This window comes from Bombina bombina, chromosome 6, assembly GCF_027579735.1.
Source record: "Bombina bombina isolate aBomBom1 chromosome 6, aBomBom1.pri, whole genome shotgun sequence".
NCBI classification, from domain to species: domain Eukaryota; kingdom Metazoa; phylum Chordata; class Amphibia; order Anura; family Bombinatoridae; genus Bombina; species Bombina bombina.
In genome coordinates this window covers 657706218-657721004 of record NC_069504.1, presented here as the reverse complement: position 1 = coordinate 657721004, position 14787 = coordinate 657706218, and the positions used below count along the sequence as shown (strand labels likewise).

At 38.5% G+C, this 14787-nt stretch overlaps 1 protein-coding gene across 1 annotated transcript in view; it reads right to left on the bottom strand.

Annotated features, from left to right (window-relative positions):
- Positions 1 to 14787, bottom strand: part of LOC128664551 (ras and EF-hand domain-containing protein-like) — a 185260-nt gene that overhangs the window by 139486 nt on the left and 30987 nt on the right.

Genomic DNA, 14787 nt, shown 5'->3' with positions numbered 1-14787 from the left:
TAACATAATAAATCTATTAACCCCTAAACCGCCAAATCCCACAATGCAAATAACTAATCACTAAGCCCCCTAACCCAACACCCCCTAAATTAACCCCATTACATAAATTAAAATAATCCTAAATTACAATTAAAATAAAAAACCTAACATTACTTTGATTTGAACAGCCAATAGGATTTCAGTAGCTCTCATCCTATTGGCTGATTTGAAGAATCAAATCAGCCAATAGGAATGCAAGGGATGCCATATTTAATCGCGTACCTTGAATTCATTATTCAGTGTACTGCGGTGATCGTACGAAGAGGATCCTCCATGCTCCATGGTTCCGTGGTCGCCGGTCTTCAGTTCCGCAGTCCTGGATGAAGATAGAAGAGGTCTCCGCTTGGAAGAAGACTTCACCGCCGGACTTCAGGAACCGTGAGTACCTATCTGGGGGTTAGAGTTAAGCTTTTTTTTATTTTTTAGATTAGGGATTTGGGCGCTGTAAAAAAGCTGAATGCCCTTTAATAGGGCAATGCCCATACAATTGCCCCTTTAGGGGCAATTGGTAGTTTAGGATTTTTTTAGTGTTAGGTTTTTTTTTGTTTTTTTTTTTAATTTAGCAGGTGGGGGGCCGGGGGTTTTACTGTTAGGGGGAACTTACTTTTTTTTTAAAGGTAAAAAAGAGCTGTTTAACTTAGGACAATGCCCTACAAAACGCACTTTTAAGGGCTATTGGTAGTTTAGTATTAGATAAGGGGGTGTTTTTTTTTGTTTGTTTTATTTATTTTCATAGGGATTAGGTTTAATTTTTTATTTTTGATAATTTGGTTTATTTTATGTAATTTTAGCTTAATTTAAATTTAGGATTTTTTTATTTTTAAAGTAATGTTAGTTTTTTTTATTTTGGTAATTTAGGATTATTTTAATTTATGTAATGGGGTTAATTTAGGGGGTGTTAGGTTAGGGGGCTTAGTGATTAGTTATTTGCGTTGTGCGTTTGGCGGTTTAGGGGTTAATAGATTTATTAGGTTAATTGTGATGTGGGCTATTGGCGGTTTAGGGGTTAATAGTTTAAATAGCTAGATTGCGTTGTGGGGATGGTGGTTTAGGGTTAATAATGATAGATACTTTGCGGTATGGGGGGTTGGCGGATTAGGGTTAATACATTAGTTATTGCGGGGTGGGGGTTACGGTTGAGAGGTAGATATCACGCATGCGTTAGGTGTTTGATTTTATTCTGTGAGGGACAGGTAAAATATACGCACCGCACTTGTATGCGTGCCGTATATGCAATCGAGTGTAGTGTAAGGTCGGGTTACTATAGTAACCTATTAATGTTTTAGAAATCCGGCATCGGTGGAATCTTTAACACAACACTAACTTACACCTACAACGAAAAAGAGCAACGGCTTGCAAAGCAGAAACCTTTTCAATGGAAACCTGGTACTAAATGGAGCCGTAAATTACTTTTAGATGTCGGGGCCGCTTCGGTAGCTTACGGCTCAATTTTTAACAGCTCAATGGAAGCGAGCTCATGGTTAGCAGCTTTTAGTTCTGGTAAATCCATAAACCTGATAACTATACACTGTTGTGCATCTGAAATTAGATTGTGTCTCATTTAAAGCTGCCAAGGTTTAAAGTAATGGAATTATTAGTGACTAATGATGGTAACAAGGTGTTTTTTTTTTTTATGTTTTACAACATTAAAAATTCCTTATACTGAAAACATGAGCCAGCAGACTGGGCCGGTTCTGCAGGTCAGACATATTAGTACTGTACACATGCTAGCTCTCATTTGCTTTATTTGGCAAATGCATATTCCTCCTCTGTCATATCCCAAAGGCATCAGCCAAATAGCCTTTCATTACTTAACTCTGTCAGTGCCACAAGGCCTGTAAAGATGGAAATGATCTGCTAGAACAATTCTTAAACATTGATCGGATGAACAAGCACTAGTTTTAAAAAGGATTATAGGCTTCCAATATATGAAAAAAGACTGAGGTTTAAATTAACCCCTTAAGGGACTGGAGTGCGTTGTGTACATTTAGACCCAAGTACCAGGGAATTTTTAACATTTGTGCTATCCACAATTACAAACAAAAATATAACAAGATTTATTATCAAATCCACAAAAAAACAATAGCTAAACAACTGTACAAAAATAATCTTAAAATATGTTTATATGGCATACTCTCAGCCAGCTAAGACATGAACATAATTAACAGAATTATTGGCTATGCTAATTACAAGAACTCTATCTGCAGCTTTGTATCTCATAAAATGGTACAGGTGGGGTAACAGTATACGCAAATATACGATTTTATAATATAGTAAACGGTTCTTTTTCCATTACAAATAACTAAACCGTAGAAAATAGAGAGACGCACTAAACTGAGACAGAACAAAAGCTAAAAAAAAGCTTGTCCACAAGGCCAGTGCCACTCAGGGTGCACGCTCTTTAGCACATTATGCCTTTCACAGAGAAAAAATATCCTGTAGCATATCAGTCTGGACCCTGCCCAATTATAGTCCAGCGCCGAAATACCAGGGCAATTCTTCTCTGAACAAGAGAAGACAACAAACCCCAGACGTACGTTTCGGCCTCTCTCTTCTGATATTTATGAAAATTACTCTTGGGTCTCCCTAAGAGTAATGAGGGAAACCAGACATGGACTCCTTGCACACATGCCCTTAGAGAGATACAACTGCACCTCACTGACAAGGCCCACAGAAAGCCAAAACGATCGTCTGGGGTTGTTGTTTCTCTTGTTCAGAGAAGAATTGCCTGGTATTTTGGTGCTGGACTGTCATTGGGCAGGGTCACACTGATATGCTACATGATATTTTTCTCTGTGAAGGGGCATAGTGTGCTAAAAGAGCGTGCACCCTGAGTTGCAATGGAAATGAAACAGGCATGGAAGTTATTTTTAGCTTTGTTCTCGCTCAGGAGTGCTGTTCTCTCTCTTCTAAACGTAAATGGATTTTAACTTTCTGTTAGAAATTGCTGAGGGGAAATACATACTTTTTGCCAATATTTTACTTTTAAAAAGTTGTAAAGAAAAAGCTACCAGAACATTATCAAACTTTAAAATCTGACAAACAAAACATGTAACATAAAAAAATGTGACTGTGGGCTTCTATGCATTAGCAGTTGCTCATAGATACAAATTATTTAGAAGTTGCTAAAAATACTGTTTTAAAAGAAGCTTTGTTTTTTTAATACACAATAGCCTATTGTAGGCATCACTATTATTGTTTCCCTTATCTCAGTGCCACCCAGCAACAGCATTTCTCCACTATCAATAGTGTAAATACATGTCCATAAGGGCTAAACAAATACACGTCCATAGGGGCTACACATCGTAAACCAAAGAAGAAGCATATATTTGCTGCCACCAATCAGCAGCTAGCTCACAGCTCCTGAGCCTACCTAGGTATGCTTTTCGACAAAGGTACCAAGAGAAAGAAAAAGCAAATTAGGTCATAGAAGTTGGGAAGTCAATTAATAAAAAGGTATGAAAGAAAATGTTGGGGTTTCATATCCCTTTGATGTGATTTCAGACAAGCTAAATATATTCAAAACGTGGTATAATTCCTAATATAATAATTATACGTAACATATTGGTGAAACTAATTACAGGGATATAAAACAATAAAATGTTCTCTCATGACTCAGATAGAGCACTTGCTTCAAACCTGCCCTCAGACCTCCCTAACAGGTCACATTTTGTGATATCTGAACTAGAGCACAGGTGAAATAATCTGCCGATTACTAAACCTGGTTATTTGACCTGCTCTCATCCAAGGTAATCCTAAAAACCTGGCCTGTTGGGGGAGGCCTGAGGGACAACGTTTGAAAAACAGTGAGATAGAAAGATGTTTAAAATCTCATGCTCTAAATTTACTTCTAGTATAAAACTTTTCTTTGCTCTCTTGGTATCTTTTGTTGAAAAGCAGGGACGTATGCTTATAAGTTGGCCCATTTCTAGAGCACTATATGGCAGCAGTTTTGCAAGAACGTTATCCATTTGCAAGGGCACTAGATGGCAGCCCTATTTCCTGCAATGTAGTGCTCTAGATGCCTACCTAGGTATCTCTTCAACACAAAATACCATGGGAACATAGCAAAGTTGATATGAGAAATAAATTTGAATCTTTTTTTTTAAAATTGTATGTTCTGTCTGAATCACAAAATAACTGTTTGGGATTTTGTATCCTTTTAAAACAGATAATTCTGTAAAATAGACTGTTACACATTTAACTGTGAAAATGAAACCCACATAGCCATATAAAATGGTGCAAATAAATATCATAATCTGTGATATAGCCTTCCCAAGTGTTATTTCATCTTTATGCTTATTCATTTGCACTCTGCTTTCATCAACTCACATTTCCTTCCTCCATTGGTATATTTTGTTTAGAATTAGGGAAATACAGTGGGGCAAAAAAGTATTTAGTTCAGCCACCAATTGTGCAAGTTCTCCCACTTAAGAAGATGAGAGAGGCCTGTAATTTTCATCATAGGTATACCTCAACTATGAGAGACAAAATGTGGAAACAAATCCAGACAATCACATTGTATGATTTGGAAAGAATTTATTTGCAAATTATGGTGGAAAATAAGTATTTGGTCACTTACAAACAAGCAAGATTTCTGGCTCTCACATACCTGTATCTTCTTCTTTAAGGGACAGTACACACTCATTTTCATATAACCTGCATGTAATAGACACTACTATAAAGAATAAGATGCACAGATACTGATATAAAAATCCAGTATAAAACTGTTTAAAAACTTACTTAGAAGCTCTTAGTTAAGCTCTGTTGAAAAGGTAGCTGGAAAGCCCACTGCAAGTGGCAAAATAAGACACTCCCCCCTCTTTTTGCATATGAAAAGACCCTTTACACAAACAGGAGCAAGCTGGAGAAGGTAGCTGACTGTATTCACATAAAACTTTGGGGGCTTGGTTAGGAGTCTGAAAATCAGAGCAATGTTATTTAAAAAATAAGCAAAACTATACATTTATTTTTTTTAAAAAACTTTATGGGCTATATAAATAGATCATCTACCAAACATTTATGCAAAGAAAAAATGAGTGTATAATGTCCCTTTAAGAGGCTCCTCTGTCCTCCACTCATTACCTGTATTAATGGCACCTGTTTGAACTTGTTAGTATAAAAGACACCTGTCCACAACCTCAAACAGTCACACTCCAAACTCCACTATGGTGAAGACCAAAGAGCTGTCGAAGGACACCAGAAACAAAATTGTAGACCTGCACCAGGCTGGGAAGACTGAATCTGCAATAGGCAAGCAGCTTGGTGTGAAGAAATCAACTGTGGGAGCAAAAATTAGAAAATGGAAGACATACAAGGACCACTGGATAATCTCCCTCGATCTGGGGCTCCACGCAAGATCTCACCCCGTGGGGGGTCAAAATGACACAAGAACGGTGAGCAAACATCCCAGAACCACACAGGGGGACCTAGTGAATGACCTGCAGAGAGCTGGACCAACGTAACAGGAGGCTACCATCAGTAACGACACTAACGCTGCCAGGGACTCAGATCCTGCAGTGCCAGGCGTGTCCCCCTGCTTAAGCCAGTACATGTCCGAGCCCGTCTGAAGTATGCTACAGAGCATTTTGATGATCCAGGAAGCGGATTTGGGAGGAATGTCATATGGTCAGATGAACCAAAGTAGAACTGTTTGGTAGAAAACACAACTTTCGTGTTTGGAGGAGAGAGAACACCATACCTACTGTGAGAGCATGGGGGTGGGTAACATCATGCTTTGGGGCTGGTTTCTCTGCAAAGGGAACGGACGACTGATTCGTGTACATGAAAGAATGAATGGGGCCCATGTATCGTGAGGTTTTGACTGCAAACCTCCTTCCATCAGCAAAGGGCAATTGAAGATTATATTGGCTGGGTCTTTCAGCTGACTATGATCCCAAATACACCGCCCCGGGCAACGAAGGAGTGGCTTCGTAAGAAGCATTTCTTGGTCCTGGAGTGGCCTAGCCAGTCTCCAGATCTCAACCCCATAGAAAACCTTTGGAGCGACAGGCCCCAAAACATCACTGCTCTTGAGGAGATCTGCATGCAGGAATGGGCCAACATTACCAGCAACAGTGTGTGACAACCTTGTGAAGACTTACAGAAAACGTATTGACCTCTGTCATTGCCAACAAAGGATATATAAACAAGAGGTATTGAGATGAACTTTTGATATTGACCAAAGTACTTTTTTTCCACCATAATTTGCAAATACAGTTTCTTTCCAAATCAGACAATATGATTATCTGGATTTGTTTCCACATTTTGTCTCTCATAGTTGAGGTATACCTATGATGAAAATTACAGGCCTCTCTCATCTTCTTAAAGTGAAGGTAAAGTTATCATGTAACGATTTTTGCAAATTAAATAGTAAAAAAAATAAGGGTAGTTTAATTCATCAATTTTGTTAGAACGCAATATTTACCATTTATCGAGCGTTTTTTAATCTTCAAACTACTCGTTCTGCAATCTGCCGTTTTTTCTTTTTCGTAGCCAGGTCACGTTTTTCTAGTACCCCAATCATATGGTCTGGCCGTTAGGCGGCTCGTCCATTTTACGTCTCTACTTCATTAGTATTAATAGTGCACATGCGTTACTTACACATCCTGTATCTTGGAAGCCGTGCTCGTGATAGTTTTTATTCGCGCAGGCGCAATTAGAGATTACGGCGTGATGTGCGCATGCGCAAGCCTTCAGATTATCGAGAACGCGCATTGCAATACCTATAGAGCGGGTGGGAACGCTCTATACGTAATACTGAAAGAAACCCGGAACTAGATGGAGGGAGGAGCTATAAGCGCCCAAACACTTGATAAAAAAGTATTTATTTTATATTTCTATGTATACATATATGTGTTAAAAACTTAGCGATCTTGGTATATATCAACTAAATAACATAATACTTCTTTAATTGCGCAAAACTTTACCTTCACTTTAAGTGGGAGGAACTTGCACAATTGGTGGCTGAGCTAAATACCGTACTTTTTTCCCCCACTGTAAAACACTTATATTGGTAATATTAAAAGGGTTTAGTTGTGTTGTATTATAAAAAAATTGCATTATACATTCATTATCTATTTGATTACTTTTGCAGTAAAAATATATTGCATTTGTGTAATTGCCTAAACCAGCTACATTCTAGACAGAAATTGCTTAAAGCAGTGGATAAACTCCTTTACAACTAGGGACATAAAACCCTCCAAAGAATAAAATAATTTTTATCAAATTTACTTAAAGAGACACTAGATTTTTCTTGCATGAACGGGTTTTGGAGATGACCGTTTATATAGCCCACCAGGAGTGTTTTTTTCTAACATGCTCAGAGTCGTCGTAAGCACTTACCCACCTTTAGGACAATCTGTGGGCTCCCACCTACTCCCAGCCCGGTGATCTGGCCTGAATAGTGAGAGGCATCACCGAGGCGTCAGGATTTGCATGGTGACGTCACCGTGCAACTTTATTTAAAATTAACAAAGGACAATATAGGGAAATAGGGGCATGCTGCTTAGAAGCCTGTATCTCAGGCATCTAAGGCAGCTACAGACCCCCCAAGACTCACCGTTGGAAAGGTAATTGCCTAACCTTTCCAACAGAATAAAGCTTGGGGATCTGGAAAAAAAAGTCAAAAATAAATAAAGCTCAAATCCAGCTTAGCACCCAGGTGGGAAATGGTTTATGGGTATTTTCATATGCAAGGGGGGGGGAGTGTCTGCCCTTCCTGACGTTCCCAGGAACCCTTTCAATGTGTGCCAAGCCTAACCTCGTCAACAAGGCTCAACTGTGAGCTTCTACGTTTTTAAAATGTTTTGTACTTGATTTTTAGATCAGCATCTGTGTATATTTTTCTTTATTATAGTGTCTATTACATGCAGTTATATGTAAAATTGGTGTATTCTGTCCCTTTAACTCTCTTGTATCCGTTGTGAAAGCAGGTAGGAAGATGTAGCACATGACTGCAACAATATATGGCAGCATAGAACTTATTTTGTGCAGCAGTGTTTCCTGTAAGCTCTTCAACACAGAATGACCATGAGGACAAAGTAAAATTTGATAACAGAAGTAAATTGGAAAACTTTTTTTTAAAATTGTACGCTCTGTCCTGAGTCTTGCAAGAAAATGCTAGGTTTCATTTTCATTTAAGGTGGGGATAAGAGGTTAAATATATTCACCATGTTTTTAATAAATATATTTAATTTATATGTAGGGTAAGCACTGTGGGAATCTGTTGAGACTCTACAAATAAATTATAGAGAATAATAATATATTATTATTAATGATTTTTTCCTTACAGTATTACATTGTTGATATACACTATGCATTAAATGAAAATAAATGTCCAATTAAAAGAAAGGGAGGCACCAAGAGTGTGTGTTGGCTCTGCAATTAAATAACAGGAACAGAGGCCAAAAGCTCACAGACCATCCCACATTTTCCAGGATTGTCAGCATATGGGAGAGCTCTGTCCCTCTAGCCACTTTCCCCACCCATCTTAATCCCTGTCCAGAAACACTACTGAATCTGCTTTAACTTCACCATGGATAGCCCAGACCATTACACTACTGCTGTGTAATTCCCAACCCTAGATTTCCACAAGTCTCAGTGCTCTCCTGATCAAAGTATTTGGTAACTATGCAGGATCTAATGAGGGCATACAACTGACAGGGGTTGCAGGACCATGGAACTCATCTAAGCTGTCATGACCTACAACATCCGTTGGTCACTTGCTGTCACCTGCTGCATGACTAGTATTTTTGTGGAAAACAGATGACAACCTAGCGAGAATACAGTTAGAATAACATATTGCAATGATTTGTATCAGTCAGCCAGCAAGAGAAAGAGAGAGTCATTTGTTTGCTGTGAAGCTTTGTTATGCGTCTATTTAACCAAACGCAGCTGAAAAAAAATAATACAATATTTTATCTATACATAAAACAGTGAAATGTCAGCGCTAGGGCTAGAGAAGTAGAGTTTTTTCATTACTGCAGTTTTCTTTTAATAGGTATTTATCATAGAAGTAAACAACAAATAGCACAAACAAACAGATCCCAGGCACAAAACACTGGAATGTCCTGATAAAAGATGCCACAGCTGTTCTCTGCGAGTGCGTTTCCACAGAGTGCGTTCTGGCATGTAATAAATACACGCTGCTCTGATAGTCACTAATGCCTTTTGTCTGTGTCAGTAAAAACAACCGGTTATATCACCAATGGCTTTCTAAAACATTCCCTAGCCATGTGCATTAGAACACTCTGAATTCAAATCAAAACGTGAATACAACAGAGCCTAATGCATTTTATACAAGCAATAGCACAATAATGAATGCTGTAACTGTGTGCTTAAAGGGAAATTGTACACTAGATTTTTCTTTGCATAAATGTTTTGTAGATGATCCATTATTATAGCCCATCTGGGAGTGTTTTTATAACAATGTATAGTTTTGCTTATTATTAGTATTATTTTTTAATAATATTGTGCTAACTTTCAGACTCCTAACCAAGCCCCAAAGATTTAGATGTATAATGATTTCTAAAGACTCCTAGTTATGTAATAGGTATTTACATATGCAGGAGAGAGGGGGAGGGGGGGTCTGCTCTTCTTGCTTTCCCAGCCCCTTTCACTGGGTGTCCCAGCCTAACCTAATCAACAGTGCTAAACTGGGAGCGTCTAAGTAAGTTTTTATAAGATTTTATACTCGATTTTTATATAATTATCTGTGCATATTCTTATTTATAGTAGTGTCTATTACGTGCAGTTATATGAAAATTATTATTATTATCATCATGTATTTGTAGAGCGCTAACAGATTCTGCAGCGCTATAAACATAAGCGGTATACAAGATAACATTTATAGGGATTAGATGGGTAGAGGGCCCTGCAGAGAGTTGCACTGTTGTAGTCAACTCTTTGGTGTATACTGTCCTTTTAACCCCTGCAGAGGGGTTAACACATAGTTAAAGTTAACTCCAAAGCAGGATAAGCACTAATGGGACCGAGCTGAACACCTATGTTGAGCTAAAGAAAAAAGGCATTCATTTTCAATCACCAATCACCAGCTTGCTCCCATAGTGCACTGCTGCTCCTGAGCCTACCTAGGTATGCTTTACAATAAAAGATACCAAGAGAATAAAGCAAATTAGAGGGATAGTGACATAAACTGTGAAACATCACTGTATGACCCCACTTATCACTACTGCCTGGTCATCAGCTGGTTGCCCAGTATTGTGGAAGACAGTTGGTAACTCTAAATACTAATAAGAGGTGAGAAGTGTTAAGAAAAGCAAACTCATTTTTAATCATTAGAATTTCAAAAAATGACAGTAGGGCCTTAATTTACAGGATTTCAGTTATGTCTCGGTTCCTTATATTCAGCACTTGTCTCACCCTTATAGCATTTTTCAATATATAAGTAATGTATACTCATTTTACTTCCGTAGTTTTTATCCCTAACTCTATTACTCACATAACATATATATTAGTACAAACATGCTATTAGACAAGTGAAAATAAGGCTAGGTTCTAGGTGGTGATCTGGAAACTAACCCGCTGTATGAGTGGAGGTTCTACTGTACCACAACTAAATTGCTGAATCAATGCAGACCAGGGACAGGATTGCTTCTTAAAAAGCTTCCTGGTTGCCTTGGTGATGGAAGTCAGGCCCGACAACTCACCCTCATGAAAAACTTTCTTAAAAGGGACATGAAACCCAAATGTTTTCTATCATTATTGATATAGAGCATACCATTTTAAACAACTTTCCAATGTACTTCTATTATTTGTTCTTCATTCTCTTGGTATCCTTTATTGCAGGCACAGCAATGCACTACTGGGAGCTAGCTGAATGCATCGGTAAGCCAATGACAAGAGGCATGTGTGCAGCCACCAATAAGCAGCTAACTAAGCTCCTGATCCAACTTAGGTATGCTTTTCAACAAAGGATATCAAGAAGACAAAGCAAATCAAACAGAAGTAAATTGGAAAGTTGTTTAAAATGGTATCTATCTAAATGATAAAAATACATTTTGGGGTTTCAGGACTTAAGCAGTGACATAGCAGATGTCATTGAACACAGTCTATGCGCATGTCCAACGACAACCATGTAAACTGGCATATGTGCATACCACAATAGGGATGGGTGCAGATACTAATGGTTTTTGAAGGGAAACTAGGTAAATATTTTGTTAATGGTATAAAAAAAAAGTATATTATAAAACATTTTTAATCTGATTATTAATGTAAAGTTGGAAAAAAAAAATTATATTCTTTCAACAAACTGCAAAATAATTTTATTACAAAAACAAAACAAAAAATGTCCTGGCACACCTTTGACACACCCATGGTGCTGAGCTTATGGCATACAGTGATTGTGACTAGTGTACATACACCACAGACATGCTTGATTGACAATCAAATGTGTATTCTGCATGTGCACTAATCTTATTCTCCTAAGGCTCTGAGAGCAAAACCAGGGCATGTAGAAGATGCTCATCAAGGAGGTAAACTGGGACAGTATGGGGAAGCCTTTCATATGATCGGTTTATATCCCTTTAACCTCTTTACTCTAAAGATTGCCTAAAACAGAGTTGGTAAACTTCTGCCAGTAGTGCCTCAGAGTTACCACCGCATTGCCTCGTTTCATTGACCAAAGCTGTAGCATTTAAAGCAAATGTTAAACAGTCTGTTTCGTTGTTGTAATAATAATAATAATAATAAAGCACTAAGCAGTTGCTTAAACTTCATAGAAATAATTGCATTATGTATTATTCATTTAAATGGATTTTACCTTTTTATTATTTTTTTTACACTTCATTTGTGTCCTGTCACAGCCCTACATAGAGGAAGAGGCCTTTGCAGGAAGTTTTATCTTAGCCTGATGCAATATAAATTCTAGGTTAGTGAATAGACACTAGATAACAGGGAGTCAGATTTGCTCATGCCCAGAACTGGCAGAATAAAAACTTAGGTTTTTGAAACCCTCTCTGCTCTTTAAACACTGGAGGCAGTGGCTACACTGATAATTTCTAAGTGCTAATTTTGCTGTTTATTACACAATTTTTTTCATATATTTACTTTGATTTAACATATTTGTTTTTACCAAAGGAGCATTGTTTAATATCCCATTGAGGCAACATTAAACACATTTCAATCACCTCAGTCTAATTAAACTGTTTCTACATGTATAACCAACTAGCAGCCCCCAGACACTTCACTGCAGCGTTGCTCTGCTCTCTGGCTCTAGAAAAAATAAACTGCACCCTAAAAGTGGCTCTGATACTAAAAAAAAAAAATCTACTAATGAACAACACATTTTGATATAGACAATACCCAGGGATAGGCACAGACAAAGGCTGTGGCAGACATTTTCCAAAGTACAGACCTTAGTGAAGGATACCAAAGTACATTTGAAATTTAAAACATTATTATATAGTGCTTGGTGTTATTATACTGATGCAGATACCACTGATCCTATAACCAGCCCTCCTCTGGCTATACCCAATGAGCCAGTGTCACTACTGTGTCTTTGTATAGTGCTTGGTGTTATTATACTGATGCAGATACCACTGATCCTATAACCAGCCCTCCTCTGGCTATACCCAATGAGCCAGTGTCACTACTGTGTCTTTGTATAGTGCTTGGTGTTATTATACTGATGCAGATACCACTGATCCTATAACCAGCCCTCCTCTGGCTATACCCATGTGCCAGTGTCACTACTGTGTCATTATATAGTGCTGAGTGTTATTATACTGATGCAGATACCACTGACTCTATAACCAGCCCTCCTCTGGCTATACCCATGTGCCAGTGTCACTACTGTGTCATTATATAGTGCTGGGTGTTATTATACTGATGCAGATACCACTGATGCTATAACCAGCCCTCCTCTGGCTATACCCATGTGCCAGTGTCACTACTGTGTCATTATATAGTGCTGGGTGTTATTATACTGATGCAGATACCACTGATTCTATAACCAGCCCTCCTCTGGCTATACCCATGTGCCAGTGTCACTACGGTGTCATTATATAGTGCTGGGTGTTATTATACTGATGCAGATACCACTGATCCTATAAACCAGCCCAACTCTGGCTAAATCCAGGAGCCAGTGTCACTACTGTGTTTTTGTATAGTGCTGGGTGTTATTATACTGATGCAGATACCACTGATCCTATAACCAGCCCTTCTCTGGCTATACCCATGTGCCAGTGTCACTACTGTGTCATTATATAGTGCTTGGTGTTATTATACTGATGCAGATACCACTGATCCTATAACCAGCCCTCCTCTGGCAATACCCATGAGCCAGTGACACTACTGTGTCATTATATATAGTGCTTGGTATTATTATACTGATGCAGACACCACTGATTCTATAACCAGCCCTCCTCTGGCTATACCCATGTGCCAGTGTTACTACTGTGTCATTATATAGTGCTGGGTGATATTATACTGATGCAGATACCACTGACCCTATAACCAGCATTCCTCTGGCTATACCCATGAGCCAGTGTTACTACTGTGTCATTATATAGTGCTAGGTGTTATTATACTGATGCAGATACCGCTGACCCTATAACCAGCCCTTCTCTGGCTATACCCATGTGCCAGTGTCACTACTGTGTCATTATATAGTGCTGGATGTTATTATACTGATGCAGATACCACTGACCCTATAACCAGCCCTCCTCTGGCTATACCCATGTGCCAGTGTTACTACTGTGTCATTTATATAGTGCTGGGTGATATTATACTGATGCAGATACCACTGACCCTATAACCAACCCTTGTCTGGCTATACCCATGTGCCAGTGTCACTACTGTGTCTTTGTATAGAGCTGGGTGTTATTATACAGATGCACATCCAGTATTTCACTCAGGTTTTATTTATTCCATAACTTATCACCCAATATCGCTAGCAGTCTCTAGACAAAGCCACTAACTTTATTCACACTACATATTTTTTTAATTCTTATTATTTAATCAGAAAGAAAAGATATACCAAGGGTTGTGGTGGACACTCAAGGGCTAGTCACGGACACCAGTTGTCTGTGTACAGACATGTTACCTATCCCTGACAATACCTAATCGCCTAAAGATACTTTAAAAGGATAGAAAATTCAAAAGTGAAATGTGCATGGGTGCATTTCAATTTTAAATAGAAGCATTTTAGCTAATGGAAGTAAATTGCAAAAATGCTTCTATTTAAAATTGAAATGCACATTTCACTTTTCTATCCTTTTAAAAGTATGCATACACACATCTTGTGAGTGCCCATGCACCAGCATTCAGACTCAAAGAGCTGGTGGAGGTGGTGTATGGTGCATATGGGCACTTAATGTTGGTCATACAAGCCACTGCTGACTCTCTGAGAAGGTGAGGTGATTTGCTATGAAACACAACAGAGCAATATTATCTTTCCTAAAAATGTCCAGTGGCACAGATTAGGAAAGGGTTTCAGGATACCTTCCCTCTGTTCTACCCTTCCACAGTGCTCTTTAAAGATGTGTCCACCTTGTTTTTGCCCACATTGTAAGTCTCAAATTTACATTGGGCTATAAAAAACCATGGCACACATTCTTTCGTTTTTTTTCCCCCCATGGGCAACAAAACTAATGCAGAGGACCACAAGTGGCCCCTGGGCCCCCGTTGGCCATCCCTGCTTAAAACCATCTCAATTAGTAGATATAAGGCTAGGGAGTCCTTCCATTTCCCCACTAGATTTTGGTGGAATCTCTTGTCTGTTTGTTT